We start from the raw sequence: 14,064 nt of genomic DNA on the forward strand, positions 1-14,064 counted from the left end.
AATATATTTGAGAGTTTTAAAATTCAAGCCGACTTTTGGTGAAGTCCTTAGAATTTATCTTCAGTATGTCCAGTCTTATATTTCTGTGGTTCCTCCCCCGCCTCTTTTGTCCCAATGCCTGTATATCTATGATGTTTCAACCAAGTATCTCCTATCAAAACCTGGTCTCAGCAAAGGAGCTGAAACTATACCCGCATACAGAGAATATTTATTAATGTTTAAGGTATTACTTCTCCCTAAAATGATGCATAAATGAATTTCTAATTGTGGAACTTGGGGACTAAAAAAACTGGGATAGACTTGATTGGAAAAGCAAGGTGAAGAGTGGGGAAAGGAGTTTGGAAAAAATTTATTTCCTTGACTCCTGGAACTCCTGGAACAGATGAAGGTTCTACTTATGTGTCCTGTTGGTGGAAAGTGCCTTGCAGTGGCTAGCCGGGTGTGCCAGGAAGAGTGCATCAGGAATAGTTATTCTACTTGCTCAGGCTTACATATATTTTTTAAATAATCTATTCTTTAGAGCAGTTTTAATTTCACAGCAAAAATGAAGGGAAATTATTGAGAGTTTCGATGTATCACCTAACTGTCCCCATGCACAACCTCCCTTGCTATGAACATCCTGCACCAGAATGGGACATTTGTTACAATTGAACCTACACCGACACATCATAAGCACCTGAAGTTCATAGTTTTTATTTGGATTCACTCTTGGTGTTGTGCATTCTATACATTTGGACAAATTTGTAATGACATGTAACCTTCATTATAATAGCACACAGAATAGTTATATTGCCCTAAAAATCCTTTGAGCTCAACCTATTCATCCCCCCTCCTCTGAATCCTTGGCAATCAGTCATCTTTTTTTTTTTTATGAAAAACTATTCTGTTTAATAGTGCACTTCATTTATGCTACAGGATGAGCAGGATAAGTTGGGAAAACATAATGAGGTCATCCCTTCAGCTGGTAAATTCAGGAGCTCCAACTTACCCCGGCAAGGAGCCCTGCCACCAGGCACAGGCCAGAGCCTTCCTTCTCTGGGCTTTGCACTTTGTTTGCATTCATACTCTGCTGTTGAAGTCAGAGGTGGGGTCAGGAGAAGTCTGGCTTCTGGGGCCAAATGTCCAGGTCATAGGTGACAGAGGGCAGGGCAAGCTGGCTGAGCAAGTTTATTAAAAGCATCCTTAGTCACTAGGGTTTGAATTAAACAACTTTTTATCACAGGAGTGGTGAGAGGAAGAGGGAGAGGAGAGGAAAGAAAACAAAAACTAATTCTAAATGCTTTTGATCCATTTCCTCATGTTAGACTCACTGATTAGTTGTATTTCCCAATTAGTCCTGGGTTCTCCACCAAAATTGCCAGAATGCTTTCCGAAACTCCTCACCCCCAATCAAATAACAAATCCCTCATCACCCTATTTCCTTATCAAGACTTAAAGCTGGATTAGGAACAGTGGCTTCCACATACAGCATCCTTTCCCATTTCTTTTCTTTCTTTTTTTAACAGCTTGTAGTTACTTCAACACATTTAAAGTTCCTTTTCCCTTTCTTAGCAAGTAACAGGACCCAGAACATTCTTTCCACTGCCACCTGTGCTGACTATACTGACTCCAACTAGAGGAATCCTTAGAATTTTACTCCTACTGTGCTTCCACCCTCACCTTGGTAAGAAAGGCTCCCTTGGTATGAGAACTCTGGTCTAGTGCAAACTCCCTTCCATAACGGAAGGTGATTGGTCCTAGAGCTTCCCTCTATTTCCAGCACTTAATCTGCTGCTTGCCTCCTAATTTTTTAAGGCTGGTATTGTTCCTGGGGAAACTGACCAGGCTGCTAATCACTGTGCCAGGATGACTTGCCCAATTTTCCCCATTCTCCAAATGGAAGATTTGCATCAGAAGGGACACACCCTAAGTTGTTCATACTTTTATAGTAAGGCAGGGGGTCTTCAGACGCAGAGGAAGTGAGAAAAACAGGTGTGTGGCTCTCTTTCATGTAGACTCCCTGATATTTAATTCAGCAGTAACTCAGAGAGATCTTTTGCTCATTCTCATTACATCCAAAGGCTTCTCTCCAGTGTGAATTCTCTGATGGTGGACAAGAGCTGAACTATACCTAAAGGCTTTCCCACATTCATTAAGGCCTGAACTATAGGTAAACTTTCCTCTGCATTCCATACATTCATAGGGCTTCTCTCAAGTGTGGATTCTCTGGTGATGAATGAGGGTAGAGCTTCTACTGCAGGCTTCCCCACATTCATTACAAACATAGAGTTTTTCTCCAGTGTGGATTCTCTGATGATGAGTAAGGGTGGAGCTCCAGCTAAAGGTTTCCCCATACTCATTACATTCATAAGGTTTCTTTCCAGTGTGGATCCTTCTATGTAGAATGAGAGCAGAGCTACAACTGAAGGTCTTCCCACAATCATTACATTCATAAGATTTCTCTCCAGTGTGGATTCTCTGATGCTGAATCAGATGTGAGCTCTGGCTGAAAGCCTTCCCACATTCACTACATTCACAGGGTTTTTCCCCGGTATGAATTCTCTGATGTTGAATAAGGTCTGAAGTTTGATTAAAGCCCTTGCTACATTCATCACACTTATGGGGTCTGTCTCCCACAGGAAGTCTCTGAGGTGAAATAAGGTTGGAACTCACAGTAAAGCTGTTCCCCAAATCATTATATTTCTCACTTCTCTCTGTCATGGGGGTTAGCTTTTCCTCAACTGTCACTTGACCAAAATCTTGTATCTTCCTATGCAGTTTTTCTCCAGAAGAGTTCCCCAGCTGCCTCTTGAGACTGACTACTTTTTCATAGGCTTCTCCAAACTTAAGACCCTGAGAAATATCCTTTTGGAATCTTCCCAATAGCACCCCATCTGATTCCGTATCTTCAGAAATTTCTTGGTCATGCTCAGTTCTGGTCTCACCATCCAATGAGAATAAATTCCCATAATTCTCCAGCATACATCTCTATAGAGATCCCTTTGAGCAGGCTACAAATGCTCCACTCCTTCCAGATAAAGTATACAGCCACATCCTCAAATGTCACCAGCTCCTGAGACTTGGCCTTTAGGAGTGCAGCTACCAGCACCTCAACCCCCAGTCTGTCCTTGTTGGAAAATGTGGGAACTTTGAGGGAGGAAGACCACTCTCAAGCAGGGACTGAGGTTCCTGAGATGCATGATCAGCCTGCGTTTCCATGGGTAAGGCCAGAAGCTCCTGTCTCTGGTCTCCTGTTTGCAGATTCAGTAGGAAATAGGTTTTCTGAATGAGATAGAGGAAGGCACTTCTGTATTCTTTCCCACCTCCTTTGTAGTTATCTCTTGGCAGCAATTACTGGGAGCTCTTGGAGATTCTGGCTTTAGTTGATGCCAATGCCTGGAGGCAGGGACAGAAAACTTGGGGGGTCTGGACATGGACCAGGCCCCACTGAACACTGTCACAGACCCCCACACCAGGGACAGAACAAAGAACCAATCAGTCATATTTTAACTGTCTCCATAGTTTTGTCTTTTCCAGAATGTCATATAGCTGGAATCATACAGTATGTAACCTTTTCAGACTGGTTAACCTTCTCACTTGGTAAGAACATTTAAGGTTTTACCTTGCAACTCCCTAATAACATATGATGCAGAGCATCTTTTTATATGATTATTAGCCATCAGTATATTTTCTTTGGTGAGATATCTGTTCAAGACTTCTGTCCATTTTTTAAATTGGACATATACCTTTTCTTACTATATAAGTTTGAGAGTTTTTTTTAATATTTTGGATAGTAATCATTTATTAGATATCTTTTGCAAATATATTCTCCCAGTCTGTGGCTTGTCTTTTCATTCTCTTGAGGCTCATGCTTCTACATATGAAAAATAGTGGGTCTTTTTTTCATGTTCATTTACTTCCTGGTTCCTGAGCAGCAGCCAACAAAGTTGAGGTGATATGAAAAGAACATTATGTTCTGGTATCCATGAAGTATGCATATCCCAAGATACACAGTTTATTTCTTGTCCGTTTTCAGCTGCGGTATGCCATATATCTCACCACTAACAGCTTATACAGATGGATCAAGGAATGGAATATGTGGCCTCTGGGATGGAGGTTACCCCTAGGGATTTCTGTTATATATTCCTTAGAACTTCAGGACGTTATTGCTCTTGGAAGTTTCAGATTTCAAATTTGTGTAAATGTATTGTCTGCAGGACCAGCCCTGTTTCAAGGGTTACTTATCAATAAAATAAATTAATTCCTCTAGTACACAGTGATCACCCCCAACTGCCCTCCCCTGCCAGCCCAGTCACACCTAACTGCTCTCCCCTGCCAACCTGGTTGCTCCTAACTGCCCTCCCCTGCAGGCCTGGTTGCCCCCAACTGCCCTCCCCTGCTGACCATCTTGTGGCTGTGGGTGCCACCATCTTTGAGGGTGTGACAGTCAATTAGCATATTCCCTCCTTATTGGCTGTGGGCACCGCCATCTTTGCGACAGTGTGAGGGTCAATTAGCATATTCCCTTTTTATTAGATAGGATAATTTGGGGTTAAATTTTACCAAATGGTTTTTCTGCATCTTTTGAGATGATCATCTGGGGATTCTCTTTTAACGTGATAATATGGTGAGTTACATTGACTTTTAAATGTTAAACCAACCTTATACTCTGGAATAAATTCCATTTGTTCATGATTCACTTTTCTTTCTATATATTTCTTGGTTTAATTTGCTAAAATTTTGTTTAAGATTATTGCCCCCATATTTTTAAAGGATATGGACCTGCCTTTTCTTTTCTTTTCTTTTTTTTAAAAATATATTTTATTGATTTTTTACAGAGAGGAAGGGAGAGGAATAGAAAGTTAGAAACATTGATAAGAGAGAAACATCGATCAGCTGCCTCCTGCACACCCCCTGCTGGTGATGTGCCCTCAACCAAGGTACATGCCCTTGACCGGAATCAAACCTGGGACCCTTCAGTCTGCAGGCTGACACTCTATCCACTGAGCCAAACCGGTTAGGGCCCTTTTCTTTTCTTTTAATGTCTTTGTCTGGTTTTATATCAGGAGGATGATGAGCTCATGAAATGAATAAGGAATTGTGTTTCTCTTCTATTTTCTGAATGAGTTTTTACAGGATTGTTAATATTTATCTTATAAATGTTTGATAAAATATATCTGTGAAGCTATGTGTACTTGGTGTTTTCTTTGTGGAAATATTTTAAATTATGAATTTAATTTCTTTAATTGCTATAAAGTCTCTTCAACTTTTCTATTATTTTTATATCAGTTGGTAATTTATGCATTTCAAGAAAAGCTTCCATTTAATTTACATTGCCAAATTTACAGGCATAAATTTATTCATAATTTTTTTTAACCTTTTAATGTCTATAGGGTTTTTAATAAGGTTAACTCTTTTATTCCTGATATTGGTGATTTGAGCTTCCTCTAACTTTTATCTTGAGCAGTGCAGAACTTGTGTTATCCATAGCAGGCTTTTAGGAATGTTAAAAATATTGTACCATGCCTCAGGAGAGGGTGTCACCGTGGATTAGGCTGCTCCCTTTGGTCAAGGGCAATGTTCACTTAGGGACATAGCTGTTAGCAGTTAACATTACCAGCAACTGGTGGATGGGTACATGAGCCTAGAAGAGGAGATCTTAGCAGAGAATGGCATTAACCATTTTGGAAGAAAAAACACATTTTGAGTGTGAGATAAAATTTGAGCAAAAGCAGGGTGTTGAATAGCAATAGATCAGCAGAGGTAATATGGAATTTGGCTTGGTGAGGACCAGGGGCAGAGAAAGGTCCCTAAATAGTACTCACAATTTGGCTTCCCTTAGTTTCTAGGGGCCTAGGAAAGCCATAATGTAATCCTAGAAACAGTGATGACTGCCCAACTAACTATATCTACTTTACATTCTAATTATTTCATGCTGATGAGCACCTAGACTAATGGAAATGGATACTCAATTTACTTAATAAATATAGAATAAAATATTTTAAAGCACAAGTCTCTGGTGAAAATTAATAAAGGAAGCCTTTAGTGGTAAAAAGTTGGAAGCTACTGGCCTAGAGCCTCAGGTGAAAGAATTTTGGTTTAAAATCAGCAATAGGAATATACCTCTAGGTTCCTGACTGAGAAAGTAACTATAATTGATTCTTAAATCTTAAGTCCAGAGTTTCAAATTTAACTCTGGCAATGTAAATTTGTTATTGTGTACTGTAGACAAGTTTGAAGCAAAGCCTTCTCTCTTAAAAGAATACAAACATTTTCATAGCTTTTTAAATTGATTATGCACATGCAATTGTTTTTATCATTCACAGATCATCAAGAAGTGAATGAGATCCATGAATGTAATTTCTTAATCATCCCCCAGAATTCCAACCACCATTCCCACTCTCCAGTGTGCAGGTCTTTCTTTCTCCTGGTGTTTGCTGGGAGCAGAGTCCACTTCTGGTATTTATAAGGTATCCCTCCTTGCCTCTTTAATTACTCAAAATTCCTACCCTGCTTGCCTTCAGAATCTCTTCCCAAGAATATATCTGAAAAAAGAACAAATGCTGGTTAACAAAAGGGTTATCCATCTCTTCCAGGTTGATTTGAACTTTTATTAGGAATCAAAACTCTAAACTATGAGAAAAATGCAATTTTAATTAGTTGGTGAATATAATATCTTACAGATGCTCACAAATATAAATCCCCACTGCCCCAAAGCAGCCCTCTGCATCTCCTTTGCCTACTGGCTACTCCCCTTGGCTGAGCTGCCTTCAGAATTGCCACATAGAATAAGCATCAACTTGACATCTTCTCCCTCCCACATCCCAATTTCCTCCTTCATTCCTCATTTCTGCTCATACCCCATCCAACTAGTTTCACATCTCCTTGTCATCTTTGGCTTCCCCCAGCCATGATTGTCCTACCATGACCTCATGCAGTAATTTTTCTATTCTGTTTCATGCCACATCCCTGGAGCACACGCCCATCACCAAGACCCAGAGGCTAAACAAGCTTCCTGACCTCCTTTCTTAAAGGATTTTGTTCCTTCGTCCCTGAAGCATGGTGACAAAACATTAATTTTCGAAATCATGCCACTCCCATGCTCTAAATTCTTTAATGAGGTATATTTCCATACAGTCCTCAATGTTCTGGCCCCAACCCACTTTCCAATCTTGTCTTACTCTTCTTTCCCTCTCTACAGCCCACTGGTTTTGTCTACCTGCTAAACAGGTGGTAGAATTGCCTTTCTTTGGCCTTCCTTTTACAATAGTCCTCATTCCATTGGAGAGGAGGGCTCCACTCTTCGCTTGTAAAACATTTCCCCATGTTTTCAACCTTTAGATTACCTCTTCTCTTCTCTATGACTTCTCTGGAATAGAGATATCTTTTTCTCCTCTAAGCATCTAGAAGTCCAATGTTCTCTCTAGTTAGTATTTAAGCATGTACTGCCTTATAGTGTTGGTTCCATTTTCTTAGTGTACAGGGTTAAAAGTATTATGTTAGACATAGCTATGACCCTTCAAGTGAAAGTGGATCCCAGGCTTTTCTTCTGTGGAAAATACAACAGAAGCTGAGAGAAGGGGGGAAAGCTCTATCTAACAAAAGGCTTGTGGGCCAGCAGGGTAGGCTGAAAAGTCTAGGACAGTGGTTGGCAAACCATGGCTCGTGAGCCACATGTGGCTCTTTGGCCCCTTGAGTGTGGCTCTTCCACAAAATACCACGTGCGGGTGCGCACGTACAGTGTGACTGAAACTTCGTGGCCCATGCACAGAAGTCGGTTTTCGGCCTGGGTGAGTCTATTTTGAAGAAGTGGCTTTAGAAGAAGTTGGGGGTGTCGGTTGGTTGGGCAACAGGAGACGTGGCGCAGGCAGGCCGCGGGATACGCAGCGCGGGGACGCGCGATTCATGCATGAGTTGAGTGAGCCAGCCAGCCATCTCATTGTGCAGTGGTTAGTGCTAGTCGTGTCCACAAATTGTGCGCGGGTGACAAAAGATAGACGAAACAAGTATATAAGACGAGTGTGGATGGGAGAGTTGGAAGGGGTCGACCTCAGCGAACGTACCTCAAACAGATTGAGGACATTTTTAGCAAAGTCCAGCTTAGGAGTACCCTAATGAAGTTAATAACAATGTACCTATCTATATAGTTTAAGTTTAAAAAATTTGGCTCTCAAAAGAAATTTCAGTCGTTGTACTGTTGATATTTGGCTCTGTTGACTAAGGAGTTTGCCGACCACTGGTTCAGGAGAAAGGGGAGGAGAGGGGTGCAAGAGAACCAGAGTGAGGGCAGGTGAAGTGGTTGATCTGAGACATTTGGAGAGAGGGGAAAAAGTGTCTGAGGGAGAGTTTTTACAACAGAGTAAGTCTTGCTGTGCGCAATGTGGCAACAAGTTCTCCTTCCACCTCCTCACGAGGGCTTCAGTGGAGACTTGCATTATTTAACAGATGTTTTCTTATTAAGTTAGATTCTGTTTCTTTTTTTTATGTACTGTGTACCGATTGTTCATGTCCCCTCCAAATCCATATGTTGAAGCCCTAAAGCTTAAGAGTGATGGTATTTGGAGATGGAGTCCTTGGGAAGTAATTACGCTTAGATGAAGTTATGAGGGTGGGGTGCCCATGACATTAGTGGTTTTATAAGAAGAGGAAAAGCCAGAGATCGCCGGTTCTCTGCCACATGAGGAAACAGTGAGAAAACCACTGTTTATACACCAGGAAAATGGCCTTTACCAGGAACTGAATCAGCCAGCACTTTGATCGTGGGACTTCCCAGTCTCTAGAACTGTGAGAAATAAATATCTGTTGTCTAAGCCACCCAGTGTCTGGTATTTTGTTATGGCAACATGAACAGACCAATATAATGTGACATTGTGTTGTGACAGGCTGTCAGATGGGGACAAGGAGGCCTAACTCTGTACACACACACACATACACACACACGTATTACCGTATAGTTTGTAAGTTCTTTTGGAATAATAACTTTTACTTCTCAGTATCCATGCAATGCCAAGCAGTACTGTGACTAGAAGGAGCCCACCTCCCACCCTGACTGTTTGTCTTTGGTATTCCTGAACCTCTGTGTCCCTCTTCACCCAATTCCAGTATACCAGTCATGGCCTCCAGCGGGTCTCCCAGTGAGGGCCATGTGTCCCAGTGACTATGCAAGGACATCCACTGGGGTTTGGGAAGAGAGCAAAATGGAAAAACAACAACAACAACAACACCCACACACATGTGCACATACACATATGTACACACACAAATCCATTCTTTATATTTTTTGTTTGTTTTATAATGTACATGCAAAGTAGAATTGGCATATAGTAAGAACTATTTGGCAATTACAGTATTAGAATTTAGATATCCTTTAGAGGGTCTAGTTCAGTATTTCCTAGATAAACTTCAAAGAGGTGGTCACTTTATTTTTTAAAATATATTTTATTGATTTCAGAGATGAGGGGAGAGGGAGAGATGGAAACATCAATGATGAGAAAGAATCATTGATCGGCTGCCTTCTCCATGCCCTCTACTGGAGATTGGGCCTGCAACCCCAGCATTTCCCCTTGACCAGAATCAAACCTGGAACTCTTCAGTCCATGGGCTGACACTCTATCCAATGAGATAAACCAGCTAGGGCTAGTCACTTTAGAAATACAGATTTCTAAGCCCCACCTTAGACCTGCTGAATCAGCATGGGGTAAAGTAGGGACAGGACTCTGAAGTTTAACAAGCTCCTAGTTCACCCTGAAGCAATGCACCCATGGGTCTGCTGTCCACTGACATCTAACCCACTCGTTTTGCTGAAGAGGAAAGTGACTCTTAAAGAAGTAAATGACTTGCCAAGGACACAGCCAATTAGCAGCAAAGCCTCAACCAGGACCCACACCTCAGCATTTGAATCCCATGCTTGTTCTATCCCCTGTATAATGTGCTTGCTTTTTAAGCTATGGGCATCATTTTCAAGTTTCCCAGACTCTCCCTTCTTCCAGTCTATCACTCTGGACACTTCCCAGGGGTTTATTATCTGCGGAAAGACATCCAGGATGATGTCATATTGTTGCCTGCACAATCATGCAGAAATTGAGAAAGTTCAAGCTACGCCATGTGATGCTGCATAAGTGGCTTAATTTCCAGATGGAACTCACAGGGGGCAATATTTCAGCTTACTAAGTCATGTCGATTGAAAAATACAAAAGCTTTTGAGCTTTTGTAGATGTAAGAAAATCAAATGAAGGACTGCTAACATCCTATTGCCAGCTTAGGTGAGTGGATGCGTGGTGGCCCTAGCAAATAAAGAGAGAACTTAGGGGAAGAAACAGGTTTAGGGAATTTGCTGATTCATTAGTTAACTTTTTGTGGAATAAATTACCTCAAAATTTAGCAGCTTCAGCCCTGACATGTTTATTACCTCCTAGTGTCTGTGGATCACCAATCAGGCCCTGCTCAGCGAAGTGCCTTGGGCTCAGCATTCTCACAGATGTAATCAAGGTGTTGCAGTCCCAGCTGAAGACTTGCACGCTCACCCCTGTGGTTGTTAGCAGAACCTAGTTCTCCCAGGGCTGTTGGACTGAGAACCTTAGGTCCTCACTGGCTATTGGCCTGAAACCTCCCTCAGTTCCTAGCCATAGGACCTCTCCATTGGGGCAGCTCAGAATATGGCAGCTGGCTTCCAGCAGTGTGAGCAAGAGGAGAGTAAGAAAGGGCAAGCAAGATGGAATCTAGACTCTTTGTAACTTGATATCAGGAGTGATACCCCATCACCTCTGCCATACTCTGTCTGCTAGAAGTGAGTCACTAGGCCCAGCCCACACCCAAAGGGAAGGGATAACTCAAGGGCGTGAGTACCAAGAGGTGGGGACCAGTGATCATTGCAGGCCATTTTGGAGGCTGCCAACTGTGGGAGGACTAGGTGGGGACACTCGGCAGGAATTTGGACATCTGCATTTGAAGCTTTAGGGAGATATCTACTGGAGATACAGTTCTGGGAGTTAGCCCTTTATGAGTAGGAGATGAAATCATGGGAACAGATAGAGTCAGCCAGAAAGAACATTTTAAAAAGTTATCCACTAATTACTAACTTCTAGAGAAACTTCATATTGATATTAAAACACAAACAAAAATATACTAACCAAAGCCATTTGTTACTCCTAACTTAAGACTTTCAGACTGGCCATGAAAATTTGGGTTAGTGCACGTGGCATCTTCTGGTATGATTGGAATATTATTAAGATTCTGAGAACAAGCTCATTCTCCACAAAAATTCCTTAAAAGAAGTGACTAATTGAAACCTGGAACATCTCCTGATGAAGAAAAATAAAGTCTAATTTGTCCTCCATCAGTTTTGAATTGCGGATCTGGTGGATCTCTCAGTGTTTCCAACAAGTTTTGGGTGATGAATATTATAAATATTCATACAATATGATTGATTGTAGTCATTTAAAGGCCTGTTCCCACGGGCCCACAATACCCATCCCCTTCATAAACACCAGGCCCAGGGTGTGTCACAGAAACCTTGGAGAGTGAGAAGTATGTCACAGTCTCCACTGGTCCATGATCTTTCCTCCCACTGTGCTTTGCTTTGTGCTCATCGCTTCAGCCTGGAATGTTCTCCCCAGACTGTTCTGTGCAGCCAAATCCTACCCTCCCTTCAAGGCTCAAATCCCTTCTCTTCCATTAAGTCTTCCTAACTGGACCAGCCCACCCCACCTCTCTCCTCTCTGGACTTGTGTCGTGGTGCCACCCATTTTGGGGACTAACTCCCAGCCATTTTCCATCCTTTCCTTTGTCTTACTCATCAGGGGTTGACAAAGTATGGCCCATGTGGCTAATCTGACCCCACTGCCGGTTTTTGTTTTTGTTTTTTTTTTTTAATATATTTTATTGATTTTTTACAGAGAGGAAGGGAGAGAGATAGAGAGTTAGAAACATCGATGGGAGAGAAACATCGATCAGCTGCCTCCTGCACATCTCCCACTGGGGATGTGCCCGCAACCCAGGTACATGCCCCCGACTGGAATTGAACCCAGGACCCTTTAGTCCGCAGGCCGACGCTCTATCCACTGAGCCAAACCGGTTTCGGCCCCACTGCCGGTTTTTATATGGCCTGCAGGCTAAGAATGGTTATTACGTTTTTAAATTGTTGGGGGGAAAAATAACTCAAAAGAAGAACAGCATTTGTTACATGTGAAAATCATATGAAATTTCAATTCAACGTCCATAGATAAAGTTTTATTTTGTCAATAAAACACTTGTGGAAATTTTCTTTCTTTGGCTTCTGGCCCCATAAAGCCAAAAATATTGATTATTTGTCATTTTATAGAAAGTGTGCAGACCTCTGCTATACACACTTGCTTTCTCCCTCCGTGAGGACACAGTGCTGACACATTCTGGTAGCTTCTGCAGGGTCTACTAGAGTCTGGAGCACAGAGCTGGTGTTTGTTGAATGCTGTTGAATGGAGCTGAGAGAAAATGTGTTTTTAATTTTTGATGGATACAATGTTATGTCCTTTCTTGCTGTCCAGGCCTTCTCTTTATTCCCCTCTGCTGTTGGGCTGGTATCTGTTATGTCTGGTAGAAAAAAAAATGACAGGGAATACCAGGGTGGGTCCCAGAACTCATGGAAAACACAAATGAAATAAAGTCTGGGAACCAGAACTTTTGTTTTGGGTGGGGAGGATCTGTTTGCTTTTGGGGATTGAGGTAATGAAAGTTATTTCAATAACATAATTCAACGGTTGTGCATGCTTTCTGCCAGAAGAATGGCTAGGCAAACCTCACTCAGGAACCCCATCTGCAAAATGCGAAGAGTAAGCACTGAAATGTTGAGCAAATTCTCCCTCAGCAGAGCGCAAAACTATGCACACACCTAGGTTAGACTATGTGAGATGCGCAATATGGACACAGACTAGATGGGGATGTGACTGGAAAACTGAGGCAGAGAGGCAGGGACGTTGACCTCAGCAGCTGTCATGATCCTTTCATTTCCCAGTGAGACTTTGTGACGGCCTCACAGAATACATGGAGCTCGCAGATAGGATGTGGTGCAGTTTCACATAGCAAGGAAGCTCAAGAGATGAATTTGTAGCTTCCAAGAACACACCAGAGAAGTGCTATAGATACTGGGAGTGGGTCCAATCTATATCAACCCAATCTTGCCTGAGATTTTTGTGGCAGATGGATGAGGTAGCTGTGATGAAATGAAGAGTGCCCTTGACTTGCATCAAAGGCATGGTTTTGAATCCAGCCCTGCCTCTAGTACTAGTTTTATGAATTGGAGCAAGTTTCTTAACTTTTCTGAATGTGCGTTTACTCATCTATAAAATTGAGGCAGAAGTATTTTCCTTCGTAAGTTTATATTAGTTATCTATTCATGTACAACAGACTACCCTAATGATTAAGTGGCTTAAAATTACCATAATATATTTATTCTGTGGGTTTACAGGGCAGTGCTTGAATCTTGAGATGGTGTAGTGGACATCTGGACATTTTTTGTGTGTGTATATGACAAGCATCTATTCCCCAACTTTTGGCAACAGTGTTTTGGTCGTCCTTTATGGAGCAACTCCTTTCCTCTAGCATGCCTTCTTGTTGGGCCCATCCATCAGGCTTCTCCATCTTCCCCTGGCCAGAACTGTGGGCCAATTGGACCCTAGCCTTTGACTTTGAACCCTGAGAAGTGTGGCAGAAGGACCAAAATGGTTGGAATGGATTCACTCAAACAGTACCACACTGAAGAGATTCTCCATTTGTTTCTGATGCTTCTACTCAGAACTGAGCTACTCTCCATTTGTCACAAAGTCAGGTTCAATGAGCCATCTTATGACCTGATAATACTTTAAGCCATTTTTAAAGACTTAAATTGTCCAGACTTAGTTTTCTTGCTTGTAGACAGAACCCTTGCTGACAGAGACATCTATTCAGGAGATATAAAGTGATGAGAATGGTCTGGAAGCTAAAATGTCAGAAGATTCCAGTTGATCAAACAACAACAATTTAACTAGTTATGTTTTATATAACAGTTTTTAGGACACTGTACAAGTTTCCTTGAATAAGAAATGTAACCTTGTCCTTAAGGATCCATAATCC

General features: G+C 41.8%; 1 pseudogene; it reads right to left on the reverse strand.

Moving 5' to 3' along the window:
- Positions 1 to 1,200: 1,200 nt before the first annotated feature.
- On the reverse strand, positions 1,201 to 3,271 carry LOC132219457 (zinc finger protein 3-like; annotated as a pseudogene).
- Between the last annotated feature and the right edge of the window lie 10,793 nt (positions 3,272 to 14,064).

Source organism: Myotis daubentonii, chromosome 1, assembly GCF_963259705.1.
Source record: "Myotis daubentonii chromosome 1, mMyoDau2.1, whole genome shotgun sequence".
NCBI lineage: Eukaryota > Metazoa > Chordata > Mammalia > Chiroptera > Vespertilionidae > Myotis > Myotis daubentonii.